Consider the following 14,879-nt stretch of genomic DNA (forward strand, 5'->3'; position numbering starts at 1 on the left):
AATCCACAGATTTTGGTCCTCCACTGACACAAAAAGACGTGATCCTTGTTTCAGGGATGCTTTTGAAACAGTTAACATTGTGTTTAGTATAAAACTAATCAAAATAACATGTTACTGAGGTATGCATGGGAATTATCAAGGCCATCAAAGTCACTCAGGAGTAGTGATGGCTAACTATTAAATATGCTGTGCAATACTTCATATGCATGCAGATATCAACTCTAACTCTGTGTCCCTCCTTTCTCTATACCCCCCCATCTCATTTACTCTTCACTCTGCTTTCCTCTCCATTGCGCATCAGCTGCGCACCTTTTCTTTGTTGCCTCTTTTCTCTCTCCTCTTCCTCTGAATTTAAGCCACTCCTCTTTCTCCATCTCCCTACATCCTGAAGGATTAATGCCTTTTCTCTTCATGCTGTCACCATGAGACCGAGAGCGATGTCTAGGCTGCGCGCGCGTGTCCTCAGCTGACTCTGCTTTCCATATGTTTTCTGCCTGCCTATCTATGTTTTTTTTTTTTTTCCCTTTCCATCCTCACTCACCGTCTTGCACAAAAAGAGGAAACACACAGATTGTGTGCTTAAGAAATCACTATACAAACACCATATGTTTAACTCTGAAGGTGTGCAAACAGAGACTGTGTGTGTTGTTCCTTCTGTTTTCTAGAAGTCTTTCTGCCTTGCCCTGTCAGTGTAGAAGATGTCTATATTTGTTTCAGGGTTCACTTGGATGCTTTCACTTATGTGCTTTGCTTGTCTTTTTCAACCAAACACACACACACACACACACACACACACACGAGCAGTCGTCTTTGCTTTTCATTCGCTGCGTGGCCTTAAGGTCCACTGTGCTGTTGGTCAGTGGAGTATTTCTCTATCATGGAGACAATACTGGAACTCTTTCATGTGCTGCTCCTTCTGTGGACTGAGCAAATGCTGTTATATGAGTGTGTGTGTGTGTGTGTGTGTGGGGGGGGGGGGGGGGGGGGGGGGGGGGGGGGGCTGAGTGGACGTATCTTTTTTTGTGCCAACACACAGGCATCTGCTTCCTTTTTCCTTCTCTCTCACTCTCTCGCTTTCACTGCTATCAGACCTGGCTTTAGTCACACACACCCTGGCAGGGAAATACAAACACACACGCACGCACACACACATAAAGCACACACACACACACACACACATACACAAAATCAGCAAAGAGAGTCCATTCTCCCCTCTCCATCGTTTTCCTGTCACCCTTTCTCCATCGACAGGAACATTTTGTGTTTCAGTCCTGTGCAATTTTCTGTTGATTAGAGGTCTAAAAGACACCTAAATGGTACAAAGCTGTTCTGGAGAAGAAAAAAAAGGTTTGACTCTAGTTTAAAAGTGAAAGTTTAGTAGATGTATACGTCAAAATGAGCCCAAAAAGAAGCCCAAACCAAACCAAAGCAGGTACTCTTTAAAGAGGGAGTGGTAAGACGGTGTATCTGGGATCCCAGCTCATCACAGGTTTGTAGAACTCAGTGTTACTCAGTGTGAGTGTAAAGAGCCCTGTGCAAACACACTAACCACGCAACACACTGCAGTGGAGGAATATCGTTTTCCTTAGATATACATAAAGATCTAAATACCTTCTTAAATTGGAAATATGAGCGTTGGGTAAGTCTGAGTGGGATTAGAATGCATTAAAGAATAAATATAGCCATTATCTTTTATTAATAATAATCTAATTGATTGGTCTAAGGGTAGGTTCCAGTTTCCTGCCTTTGCCCAGTTCTCTTCCAGCCCCACCAGTCAAATGTCGCTCATTTTTAGACCAGATTAATTCATTATTTCATATTTTTCTTACAGTTGTCTATATTTAGCGTGAGATGTTTAGCATCTAACTTTCTGACAGGACTGCAGGGCGACAGAAACGAAAGGAACCACACACAGTAAATGGCCCAGACTTGAACCCGAGCCCCTGCAGCAGCATTCCGGCTTATGGGTCACCAGCACGACCCAGTGAGCTATATGTGCCCCGAGTTCTGCTGCTGCTGCAGTGTACACACTGCACATAAATAACACAGACAGTCACCTTCAAAGAGCAACCTAAGTTGCTCTTTGACACAGTCACCGACGTTTGCTCCAGGCACACAGCGGCCGTTCCAACGGGAATCGGGAAAAACTGTGCGGATCTCACAGTGTCCACACGCTCTCTCACACACACAGTTGGATAAATATCGATGTGAAGGTGGATCGATGTGTCTCATCTGTTTCTTAACCATATCTGGACCTTTGTCACTGTTTAGTCACTAAGTGTGAAAGAAAAGGGAACAAATGGAGACTGGAGGCTCCTCCAGGACATCGGCAATATGTTTCCTTTCTCAGCTGCTCTTTTGTCAATCAGTCACTGATCTCACTGTCACCAGGACAGTGACAATAACGTTTCTCTTTGTTCCAACTGCATGTGACTGAGAGGAAGGGTCTACGTCCTGAGATTGGGTCTGTGTGTGTGTGTGTCTGTTCTCACTATCTCATCAGTGTCTGCATTTTTGCGTGCTATCATTACAAGCGTCTTCATTTCTCTGCCCGCTCCGCTTTACGCGTGCCTGTCCGCGCACGTGCTGTTCCTCCTTAGATGTGTGTGCGTGCGAATGTGCTTCCCTGTGTGTGCGTTTATGTGTGTCACCCATAAAGGACAATAGCCTTGGTCATCTGACTGAGAGGCTGCAGACCACTAGCATCACATGATAGAGGCTGAAGGCCACGTCTTTGTTACCAGGCCTATTGTTAAAGCTAAGGAGACAGCTGGGGTAGGAGAAGGGAATCACTGCATGCTCAAAACACACACACACACACACACACACACACTTACACACTTACAGGAAGACCATACACAGTCACACACATGCACAAACGCACATAAACCACCCCCTCGTGACTCCAATCAGGCTCAGTGACAAAGATGATGCCTTCTTCTTCTCAGCTGGAATACTAAGACACACACACACACACACACACACACACACACACACACTGCAGGCAGATAGCTATAATTATAGTGACAGAAACTGGCAGGTGGCATTGTCTGCAGCATACCGCTCTCTGTCAACCAGTGATAGAGAGCAAGAGACAGTGGGGAAGACTTGGAGCTCATTCTTTATGACACTGAGTGACAACAGCCCCAAGAGTGTGTGTTCACATGGCTTATTGATTTGTGTGTGTCTGTGAGAAATGCATTTTCATTTACAATTACAATAAGTAAGTTGTGAGGAAACACTTATTAAAGTTTATCATAACTGGGCAAATGCTGAGGTGTTCTGACTTAACCTTTCAGGAGGACTCAGATCTTTCCTTTAGTGTTTCAATAGCCTGCAGTTAACAATGTGTTAGAGGATGCCAGTGTCAGGTGTCAGTGTCCCGACCTCTGTAATGCCCCCCACCCCACCCTGATCTGCACAGATATATACGCAGTAAAGCAAATAAGTAGAATATAAATGTTTGGTAGAAGGCAAAACTGCTTATTCAGTGGTTACAATGCATGTTTGAAGTATAACTGTGGGCATCTATGGCAGTTTGTTAATCTGATATTTATATTTTCGTCTCTTCTTTTAATATTTTTTAGGGGAAATGTTAAAAATGGCAACGGCTTCAAATTAAAAGCTGGTGTCTCAAGAAGAAAAAGCCTTAAAACAAAAAAACCCAGCGTTACGTGAACCACAGCGAGCGCGCTTTAAATACGAAGTCCAAAGCTCCGAATTCAGAACGAGGCAGAAATCAGAGCTGGGAGAAAAAAAGAGGACGGAGAGCGAAAAGAAAGCAGGACAGGTGTAGTCTTTGAAATTCACCTCCTCTCCAAAGGACCGATCCATTACTCTGTTTGTGTGTGTGTGTGTGTGTGTGTGTGTGTGTGTTTTTGCACCTTCTGGGTAGGTTACACAATTAGAAGAAGTGAGGACAGAAGATGGACTGAATGAAAATTAAAGACCAGAATGAAAAACTTAAGGGTAACAAAATCTTTCAAAACATCATATCATATTCAAGAAATGGGGGGGGGGGGGGGGGGGGGGGGGGGGGGGGGGGGGGGGGTGTTACCAGTGAGAGGGAGACTCTGATTGAAATCCGCCTTCCAAAATCGATTCCTGGGAGTCGAGCTCAGACCCATTTTCACTGGGCTCATGTGAAGAAGAAACGGAAAAGATGAGTGAATGGATGAATAACGAGAGCGAAAGGGTAACAAAGAATCTAAAACTGTGGAGAAAGACATGAGGAGTTTAGCCTTTCATGAAGTGCACAGCTTATGAAATCGGATAGCCCTGAAATGTGAGTGTGTGACCAGTCTGTGGCCTCCAGGTGTGTGTGTGTGTGTGTGTGTGAGCGTCGTTCAAAGTCAAAGGGTAGAATATAGAAGAAACCACACCCACCCTTCAAGGGAGGGCATCTCTGCTCTTTCAGACAAATACAAATCGGTATCTGTGTGTATTTGTGTGTCTGCGTGTGTGTGTGTGTGTGTGTGTATGTGAGAACGTGTGATGCGCGGCTGTGCTGTCGTTTGGTGCTGACAGAGACAGCGAGGATCCTTGAACTGGAAAGATGAGAACGTCCTCTAGAAGGCTTCATAAAAACATCTCATTGTCCATCCCAGCTCATCGAACTCTCCCTCTCACACGCACACACACCAAAATATGACAGCTTTGTCCCTGTCCACACACTCGGGCCTCTATACTTACACTTCACATTCACAGTCTGTGTGTTTTTGAATGCCCAACCCACCGAGGCATAAATCCTTAATAAGTTCAAAACACACACTCTCAGGCAAGTTAGGAGTGCTGTGCCTAATGCTGCTGGCAGCCTTAACCAACAACTCGTCAATCTGTTCTCAGTATTAAAAAGAGGAAACATTTCTCTCCCTCTTGGCAGAAGGTAGGAGCTGACACCTTTCCCTGAGTGTCCTGGCAAAGATAATATCTCTCTCTCTGTCTTTCTTTTTTTTTTTGTTTTCCCACTTTTTTTGAAGATGAGACTATTCCCTGTTTCCTCTCCCTTTCTGCAGTTTCCTTCTTCTTTTTCGCCTTCCTCATTAGTTGGTGGGCAGAGCTGCAATTAGCGCAAAATTGTTTCAGAGACAGGGGGTGGGGGGGTGGAGAAGGAGGAGAAAGGAGACAGTGAGGATGGAGAGAGAGCGAGAGCAAAAGAGACAGAGAGGTAAACAAGAAAGAAGAGTTGAAAGAATGTGGCTGGAGGAGGAGGTAATTAATGAAGGTGCTGTAATTACTGGGGCCTGTTTACGCCAACACACACACGCATGCACGCACGCACACAGCGACCTACACTTACCTTTCCACAGCAATAACTATTTAAAATGCCGGCCCTGTAACTTTACTAATGACAGCCATTTTTTCAGTTCACAACATAGAGTGTTCGCTAAGATTAGGTTCCATTTTAACCAGGAAACCATAACCATGCATATGTAAAGATGGGGAAATAAAGGGGATACAATAGCAGAAGGAGAATACCGAGATGGCCAGGAAGTTGACAGAAGTTAGTTGAGATGGGAGGGGTCTGAGAGAGAAAAACAAAAACTAGAGCGAAGAAGGTTGGAGAGGAAAAACATCAAGGAATGAAGGGGAGCAGTAGCAGAGGAGGAGAGGAATTGGAGGGCAATAAGAAAAGGAGGAGGGGAGAGGACAAAGGCAAATGAAAGGAGGATATGAAGGCGAGGAGGTGACGAAGAGAACATATCGACAGAGGACACATTGGGGGGGGTGCAAGGAAAGAGCAAAAAGTAGAGGAAGGAGAGGAAGGGGAGGGAGCGAGGTGTGATGGGGACAAACCAAGGTGGAACTCTGATGATGCTAAATTTGGCAAAAGGAGAAGACTTCTGTGTGTTCGCGCACGCGTGTGTGTGTGTGTGTGTGTACACGTCGGGAGACTTGCTGAATCGGCCGTGGTTCCAGTTTCACGCCTCTGAGTTTGACACAGAGAGAGAGAGAGAGAGAGAGAGAGAGAGAGAGAGAGAGAGAGAGAGGGTCCCTAGCCAGTAATGTTCCCTCAGGGTGGAAAGAAGGAGGGAGGTGAAGAGAGAGGAGGCGGCAGGCAGGAAAGGGGACAAAGTAGGGGAAGAAAATGTATATGTAACGTTGCAAACACTGTATGGAGAACACGCAACCTTTTTGTTATGTCCTTACAAGCATTAGTTATACATTACAGTGCCACAAATTAGTGCTTCAATTACAAATCTTTATCATTTTCAACATTTATCTTGATATGGGCTGTATTTATATTTTACCATTCATTGCAGGTCTTCATCATCAGTCACTCACTCACTATAATGAGTCATTGACTGTATATAAAAGATGGACATAGCCTCCAGGTCTGAAAATTGAAGGAATGGGGGAAACAATCCTTGAAGCCGTCGACAGTCATCTGATGACTTGGCCTAAAAAGCTGAATCATCAGAGCAAGGTGCTCGACCCATTTCACAAATACTTTCAGTATCTCGCTTTTCACACTGACTCTGTAACCACGTGCGACCAAAACAGCTGGATAACAAATTTAAACTGAAGCTTCCGGTACCAAAAATCTTGTCCCTTTCCTTCATCTGCAAAAACCTGCTAATCTGCATTCTTTCCAATGGCCAGCAGGGGGCAGCTACTCCGATGCAAAGGGGAAAAAAGGCAGATTGTAACGCACTGTTGCCTCACAACAAAAAGGTCCTGGGTTTGACTCCACCAGGCCAGTGGGAAAAAAAATGCAACATTTGCATTTTTCATTTTCTCCCATAGTCCAAAGACTTTTGAACTGGCACTTCTAAATTGGCCATATGTGTGAATGTGAGTGCAAATGGTTGTCTGTCTGTGTTAGCACTGCAACACACTGATGACCTATTCAGGGTGTACCTCTCTTGTTAATTTTGAAAAGTTCTCCTACTCAGGGTAAAACAGTTGCAGTGAAAAATAGTTGGTCGGCTACCCTAGTATATAGTACTGAGCATACTCAACTCGAGGCTCCATCATCCTTTATTTACAGTTTGTGGTCTTGATAGAGTTCTAGTTTTTGTGTTTCTATGTGCACATATGTCTAGTAAGGAAATGGATACATTCAACTTCGCATTCACCTTTTGGAAAATTTTGTTTACAAATCAAACTTACCACGCATGGATGCTCTGAAATGGGCAAAGCAAAGTGGGCAACTTTTTCCATTCCCTAATGCAGTCCCTTACTTTAAAGTTTCATCAAATGCAACTAACAACAGATATTTCTTAACAGCACGCTGTGCATTTGGATGCAAAGACTAATACTAAAAGTTACAGTGTGTAATATTTTCACCACTAGATGTCAGTAGATTGCAGACTGCAGTCAACAGAGTTCTGTTTTTTTACCCCTCCCAATTCAAGTGCATAATCCCATCTATGGTGGCTGCTGTAGGAAAAACATTCAATTTAGACTGTACTTTATAGCGCTTTATAGCACATGCCAGCCGGCATGTTTCAGGAAAAAAAAAAACAGTCAATTAAATAATTTGCGGTATTTTACGTTTTTACAAGTCACCTCAAAAACAATAGCCACCATTCATCTGTAGCAAAGTGACTCTGGTCTGGATCAGCTCCGAAGTTAATGCCGGGTGAGAAGCAGCCACCTTTATTTACTCTGGAGGAGGCTGTAAAACTTTGTGAAAGGAGTCTGACAAAAGCTGATGAGTCAGTAAAGCATCTTTACCATGACAGCGATACTGAGGTGAGCTGTTGAGGATATCCTGAACTTTTCTGTTGGTAAGCGCTGCTGTTTTTGCCACTGTTAGCCTCGGTTACTTGTTGTGTAACTTTTTTTTAACTCTGTTGCTTAGTGAATAAACTCTCATACAATGTGAGAATGCAATCAAACTGTTTATCAGAGAGAAAGTGTGATTTTTAGTACACTTGAGCCTAACATTAGCTAGCATAATGTTAACTTATAACCAGCTGTTGTTGTTTAGCTGGCTGGTTGTCAGCTGTTTTGAGAGAGGGCCGCATGTCTAATCTGCTGACAATAAGTAAATGCAACAAGTATAAATAAACATGTTTATACATGTTTTGTGTGTTAGAGTCCTGACTTCAGTTCAAGAGAAGATTTTATTAAGATGCCGGTCGTGTTGTCACTTTGCGTTTTCGCTTTTTTGATATGATGCTTCATATCTTGAGACTGGAGGTGCAGCCTCCATGGCATGTGACAACCTACGAGCCTTTGGCGTACTACGCATGTGGCCGGTCTCCAGGCACATATGTAAAACTCAGTTAGCTGGAAGGGAGATGTCCTTCCCAGCCACTGTATTCAAATATGGTGGGGGAATATGGTGGCTTAAACACACCGGCGCCCACTCCTATGTATTTTTAACAGATTAAATATAAGCTCACGTGAATGTATCAGTTTGTTGGAAGACATAATCACACTAATCCATGTATATTTGTGAGTACAATATCCTTTTTTTCTCTTTTAAATAACTTCAAAAACTGCACCTTTAACAAAAATACATTGTTCAATGCTGAAAGGTTTTAATACCTCAGTTTCAGGTTTGAAGTGTCTGCAGGTCGATTTTCATGCTGCACTGACATGCAGTGAGATGGACCAAAATTGAACCCAAACCAAAAGCTCAACTGAAAGCTTCTGATGATAAAAAGCAGCCAGTAATGATCCTCTTGCGTGTTCACCCATAGAAACCTTGTTATGACTTTTACTTCCTCTAGATAGTCAAGTTTGATCATCTTCTTGTAACCTATTCCTGGTTTAAAGGTTGCGATACACAAAAATAGCCATGGCTTTCCTTCTCCTGGACCCTATTTGAACTTTAAACCTGACCCTCACACAAGCAGTCACACATATACATCATTTGTATGTGTGTGTCCGTTTCCTGTACATACTCTTTACATACACACACCTGTGAAATGCTACCTGACTCTTGTTATGCAAACTATGCAAAGCATTTGCTATTCATTTCTCCAAATAGCCTACTTAGATCGTAAAGCCTTTGCACATGAATATGAGGGTGTGTCGTGTCTGCAGATATTACTCTTTAAACATTTAAGCTTTGGCATTTGTCTCCCTAAGCAAAAAGAAGAAAACTGTGTGTGTGTGTGTCAGCGATAAGGTGTAAGCTAATGGACATCTAAATGCTGCTGATGTTACGTTGGATAGTTTAAGGCCCCTCAGGTCCCCTTAGACCAATACTGGGAGAGAAAAAGTGAGGGAGAGAATGTGACTTCTGCAAATCGCTTTGACAAGGACACCCGTGCCTCGAGCGGCGTCCTCTCTCGCCTCATCGAGCACACACACACACACACACACACACACACAAACACACACGTAGCAACATCCACACCTCAGCAGAATTGTGGGGTGACTGTTGCGCTCTGAACAGCTGACTTGGTAGAGGACGTTTGTATGAGCGAGCGAGCGTGTTTGAGTTCTGCTGAATTCAGTTTTAATTCAGTGAAGAGAGGAACTCTGGGAAATTATGGGAATTTTTTTCAGCCTTATTTCCTCAGTGTGCACTGGATAAAGGAGGCTTTTGAATTCTGAAATATTTGGACAACAATGGCACGTTAGTTAAAGGCAAACTAACCTTGTATTCCAAACTTTGGCAAAGAAACATTTTTCATAAAAACAAAAAACTTGTCTTATTCCAAATAAACATTTATTGTTGCCTTTTTAAGACACAGATACTAACGTCCTGGCCCGTCGCCAATTTGCCCGCGTGTCTTCCCCTGTATCTTTCCCCCATTTCCTGTCTCTCTCTACTGCCCATAAAAGCCACTGTGGCAAAAAAAAAAAAAAAAAGGAAGGCCCCACTTACCTCAAAGTCATTGGCTTTGTTGTAGTGCATGTTGAGCGCCCTGAAGAGTTCCGCGTCTCGGCCCACCGTCAGCTCCTCGGCGGCGGTCACGCCCTCGTTGATGGCCTGCCGAGCAAACTTCTCCATCTGGATGTAGTAGAACTCCCTGAAGTTGCTGAACCACTTGATCAGCTGGGAGGTGATGCAACGATTGAACTGCACGAGAAAAGCGTCAGAAATAAATAGCTTTCATTTTCTGCAAAAGATCTGCCAACAGCAAAGTATAACAGGAACCACGACCTCTGTGTGATGGGTTGTGTTGTATCGGGGCTGTGGACTCCCAACAAGATACCGATTATTATCACATCATGGAGGAAGCCTGTGTTCTCTTTCTGTAGCATCCAACTTTTTTTTAAAATTATATTTATAGAGAAATTTAAAGGGTTTTGACCTTTGGTTGCAAGATAACAAATCTTCAAAATAGATTTGATGGTGAGCCAGAAGACGTGCTGCCGAATGCTGCTTCCTGTTTGTTGATGTGGAAGTATCAGAGCACAGCTGATGTTTTCTTTGGAACTTATTTGCCTGATGCTGTGTCATCAAATTTGCCTTGAACCGGGCCTCTGTATGAATGCTCACATTGGATTATGGCACGGCATGTTCAAATGAATTTGCTTTTTGTTTCGCAGTCTACATTTTCCATGCAAGTCTATGCAAATTATAGCTCTAATTGTATGTCTGCACTGTGCTGTGACTGAATAATATGCAGAAATGTTTTTACATATTACATACGACTTTTTTTTCCAGCAAGTTTGTTGTTGTAGTATAATGTCTAACTCAGTAAGAAACATAATTGTTATTTATTTGCATTTTCTTCTATGTGCATATTTCTTGTACATACATGCAGTGGAAGACAATGAACAACAGAAACTACTCCCCCAGTTAACCCCCCCACCCCACACACACACACACACACACACACACACACACGGTTAAACTCTATGTTTATCTTCTTCATTAACCACTAATACAAGAAACCCCTCGAGGCTCCTCATTGGAGAAACAAGCATTTATGCAACCGGCTGCAATCAGACAAGAATGTCCCAAATATTAACTTATTGTTATGCCAGAATGGGCATTCGCACAGACCTGAACCGACATTAACAAGTCATTAAATGCTCTTCCTGCCCTGCAGGCCTTAAGAGCACTGCACAAAACCTCTGCACACATACAGTTTTTTAGTTTACTCACGTTCTTTTAGATAAATCATTTAAAACAAGATATGAAATCATTCAACTTCTGCTATATTAACATTATGCCAGTTCCAGTGATAGCAAATGGTAATTTAACTTTCTAAAAACAAACAGCTGCAATTGTCAAATTACAATTTTAAGGCATATTATGCTAGTAAATTGTTATTTTTGGTCATTCCCACCTTCAAATAGCCAAACTTCCTATATATATATAAGATATAAAGCAAGAATAAAGGAGGGAGTGCACCAAAAGTATCAGTGTGTATACTGAACACTGAGTGTGGAAATGTAAATAGAAAGCAATGCAAAGCAAACCTGGCTAAACTGAAGGGCTGCACATAGTTTAAAGAGATCACTGCAGGTTTTCATAGCAGCATAACATCTATGCAGAATGTAAGTGCTCTGTGTTAGTCAGTGTGATACCTGCATGTCCTTTATTGAGTTTTCATCTTTCTCAGAAGTGAAAAAAAAAAAAAAAACATGCATGAAAAAAAAAGCACAACAGCCCAGTGAAAGTGTATGCATGTGTTTGTGTGTGTGTTCAGTGGAGGGGAAAAACGGCTTTGACACGGAGATTAAGCTCAGTATTGTTACAAGACATTGTCTCACAGGAACAAGGGATGAGCGAGAGAGATAGAGGGAAAGAAAGGCAGACAGGGGGGTGGCTGGGGGGCGAATGGTGCGAGGCAGCATGGAAAAAAGGAATTCATGGAGAGAGAGCGAGAGGGAGCGGAGCAGAGGACGGCCGAGGGAAAGAGATATTTTTTCAGGAACGGTCGGAGGGGGTGACATAATGGAGCATAATAGAGCGTGGTGTGTGTGTGTGTGTGTGTCTGTGTGTGCTTGCATGTGTGTCTGCGGGAGAAGGAAAGGGAGTTGGTTTTTTTAAAAAGCGTAGTGACAGCAGGGTAATGTGTGTGCGGTGGTGGGGTGACCCACAAAGCAGCAGCATGAAAAGAATCTGATAACTCAGCAATTAACGCGTACAAGAACAAGAAGATGTCATGTGTACATCTATAAAAACAACCACTCTGCCACAGACTCAAAGCACGATGACAAAAATGCCCCCGTTAATCATTAACTGACTTTAGTTTGAGTATTTTCCCAAATCACTAAAGGAAGTAATGCGTTCTTTTTTAAAGTATCTGCATCACACAGGCTTCCAGGCACGCTCCACCAAAGCAGTTAGGAGATGTATGACAGGGTAACGAAGGCTGCAGTGCAACCTACCCCAAACTGTAGGTGTTCTAATTCATTAATGTAATATATGAACTGGAAATCCAGCAAATGCATCAAAAAGGTTCATTTTGCTTCTCAGTTTGCGTCTTCATTGTGTTGACATTGAGATAAAAGATGATACGCATCAATTAATTCATATTTAAGTGCCATATTTAATCAAAATTGCTAAAACGTTTGGGGTCACTTAGAAATGGCCTTGTTTTTGGAATTAAAAAATATGTTGCTTTGTTTTTAATAATAAAAAAAAAAAACGCTAATCAGGGAATTAACAGCGATTCATGAATTTTAATGGACTATCTTCATTTTCATGCAGCCATCACCCCGTGTTCTAGAGCCACATCGTGTTACCTAATGCAAGCTTAGCATGTTAAAAGGCTAACTGATTATTATTTAAAAAAAAAAAAACAACATTTTTCAGTCATGCTGATACAGCTGAAATCATTTCTGATAAATAAATAAATTTTGCTTGTTCAGCCTGTGGAACATCCGACTTTATCACTGCAATTATAGTCTCAGAATGGCCAACAGAGGTAGTTCCTGTCTAAGAAATGTGAGAAATTACCAAGACACTGACAATTCCACACAACCCTGAGAACTACTCCTTAAATACAACACTGTAACCTCCCTCTAATCAACTAGAATAGGAGCAGAAGTGAGAGACTCCAACTCAGCCAGAACATGGGCACTTCAGAGTCTCCAGTTTGAGATACCGCTCCGTTAACTGGTATCCAAAAATCAACCAGCTCAACATAAACATCAATTTTCTTCTATAACAGGACTTATTTAACTATTTAACCTCCATTTAACCTCCTGAGACTGTGTCCTCACATGGGGAAATTACATTTTGGGTTTTCCTCACCTTATCCTTCATTCTGCTCAATAAAGTGTTTCATAGGTTATTAACAATGGTGACTTTATTACGTTATGCTGTACAAAAATAAATAAACCCTCTGTCCTCGTAGGAGGGCCTCATTTTTAAATTTTTTTTAGATGATGCTTAGTTTTTATACTTAATGGCTCCAACTAATCCCAAACAGCTAGGAGAAATTAAAAAGGCATCCCAAACAGGAGCTCCGATCTCAGGAGGATAAAGAAGAAGCAGTTGGGGGTATTTTGTCTATAAAAACAGCAGCCAGCACAGTCACCGGATCCCTACTCTATTGGGCCGATGTGGAAACAGTACACCAGACCATCAGACCAATCAAACGTGGGAGGCGCTTCAGGGAGCCAGATTAACCCAAGAATCTGAAAAATCAATGTTGTTATTTTCATATTATATTCAGCTGTTGGACTCTGTACAAACTATAGCCTAAAATCTGAGTGTTTTTCTTCACATGGAGTCAGACACAGTCACAGCACCACCTGCCCCCTCATCCACCCACTATGTCGTGAAGCTCATCACAATCAGCACAACCCCCCCCCCCCATCCCAAAAAAAAAGAGGTGAGAGACAAAACACAGGGAGAGAATAGAGATGGGGGGGTGGGCAAAACGCTGAGTTCGAGGAATGCCGTTTTCTGTTTGCAATGAAAAGGGGGAAAGAGAGAGTGTCAGAGAAAGTGTCAGGGTGGCCCGACTCCTCATCCCTTGATGGTCCGTGTTGTCAGACCCCCCTCGGGCCACATTCGAAGGGCATCCTTTAAGACTCTGCCCCGCTTCGGCCAGATTCGCCGTAGCTCGGCAAATTCTATGGAGGACAGAGTGAATGTGCACGATCGACAGAAAGCTACGAGTCGTAGCGCTGAAGGTTTCCTGTGATTCCTGGAGGAATAGCTGTTGTAGGAACTTTTGCAATTTATGTTGTAGGTCATTTCTGCTTTACTATGCAGTACACACTGTAGGGGCTGCAGCTGCTTCAGGCACAGTGTACACAATCCTTGCTTTAATGCAGCCAAATAGTAAGCCACTGATAATTATTATAGCACAGTTTATTGCATTCGGTGCTGATTGGTAAACCTTTGTTATATCAAATTTCTATGTATAGGCAGCTTGGATAATTAAAAACATATCCAAATATCTTTATGCCACACACCTTTGCCTTCACGTGAACTCAGTGCACCTACACTTGGAAAAGACTTAAATGCTGTGGTTCAGTTTAAGCAGCAGCAGTAGGAAAGCTTTTTCCTGTCTGTATCCTGACGTGGCAAAATTGGCCGTGTTGCTCGTTGTGTAACTAATTGACAAGACGGGTGAGAGGCGGGTTGGACGCTAATTGATTCCTGCTGAGATGGAGGCATCCTGATACCATTTCAGCCTCTCAAGGCAAGAGTCTTCGGGGCTCTCGCTGATAAATGTGTGTGTGTGTGTGTGTGCGCGTGCATATCAGTGAGTGAGAGTGTTAAAAACCCTCAGCTGGCAGGCAACTTGCAAGTGAGAGTGTGCGAGTTAGAAGGAGCTCCCTGAGCCAGCCGGCGTCTAATTAATCCTCCTCCACTCTTAACGAGGTCTTAATTATTCTCACTGACTCTCTCAAGACGAGACGGCAGCGACCTCGGCGTCTCGTGCTTATACGTATGATTGTCTGGTCAGAAGGCAAGAGGTTTCACAATGCAATTAATGTCCCGGGTGTGCATGTGTATGTGCGTGCTTGCTCATCTGTGCCTAAAACAGTTGTCAGCT

At 42.9% G+C, this 14,879-nt stretch overlaps 1 pseudogene; it reads right to left on the reverse strand.

The window, feature by feature from the left end:
• Nucleotides 1–14,879, reverse strand: part of LOC115790871 (prospero homeobox protein 1-like) — a 39,014-nt pseudogene that overhangs the window by 8,275 nt on the left and 15,860 nt on the right.

The sequence above is a fragment of the Archocentrus centrarchus genome, chromosome 2 (assembly GCF_007364275.1).
Source record: "Archocentrus centrarchus isolate MPI-CPG fArcCen1 chromosome 2, fArcCen1, whole genome shotgun sequence".
Lineage (NCBI taxonomy): Eukaryota > Metazoa > Chordata > Actinopteri > Cichliformes > Cichlidae > Archocentrus > Archocentrus centrarchus.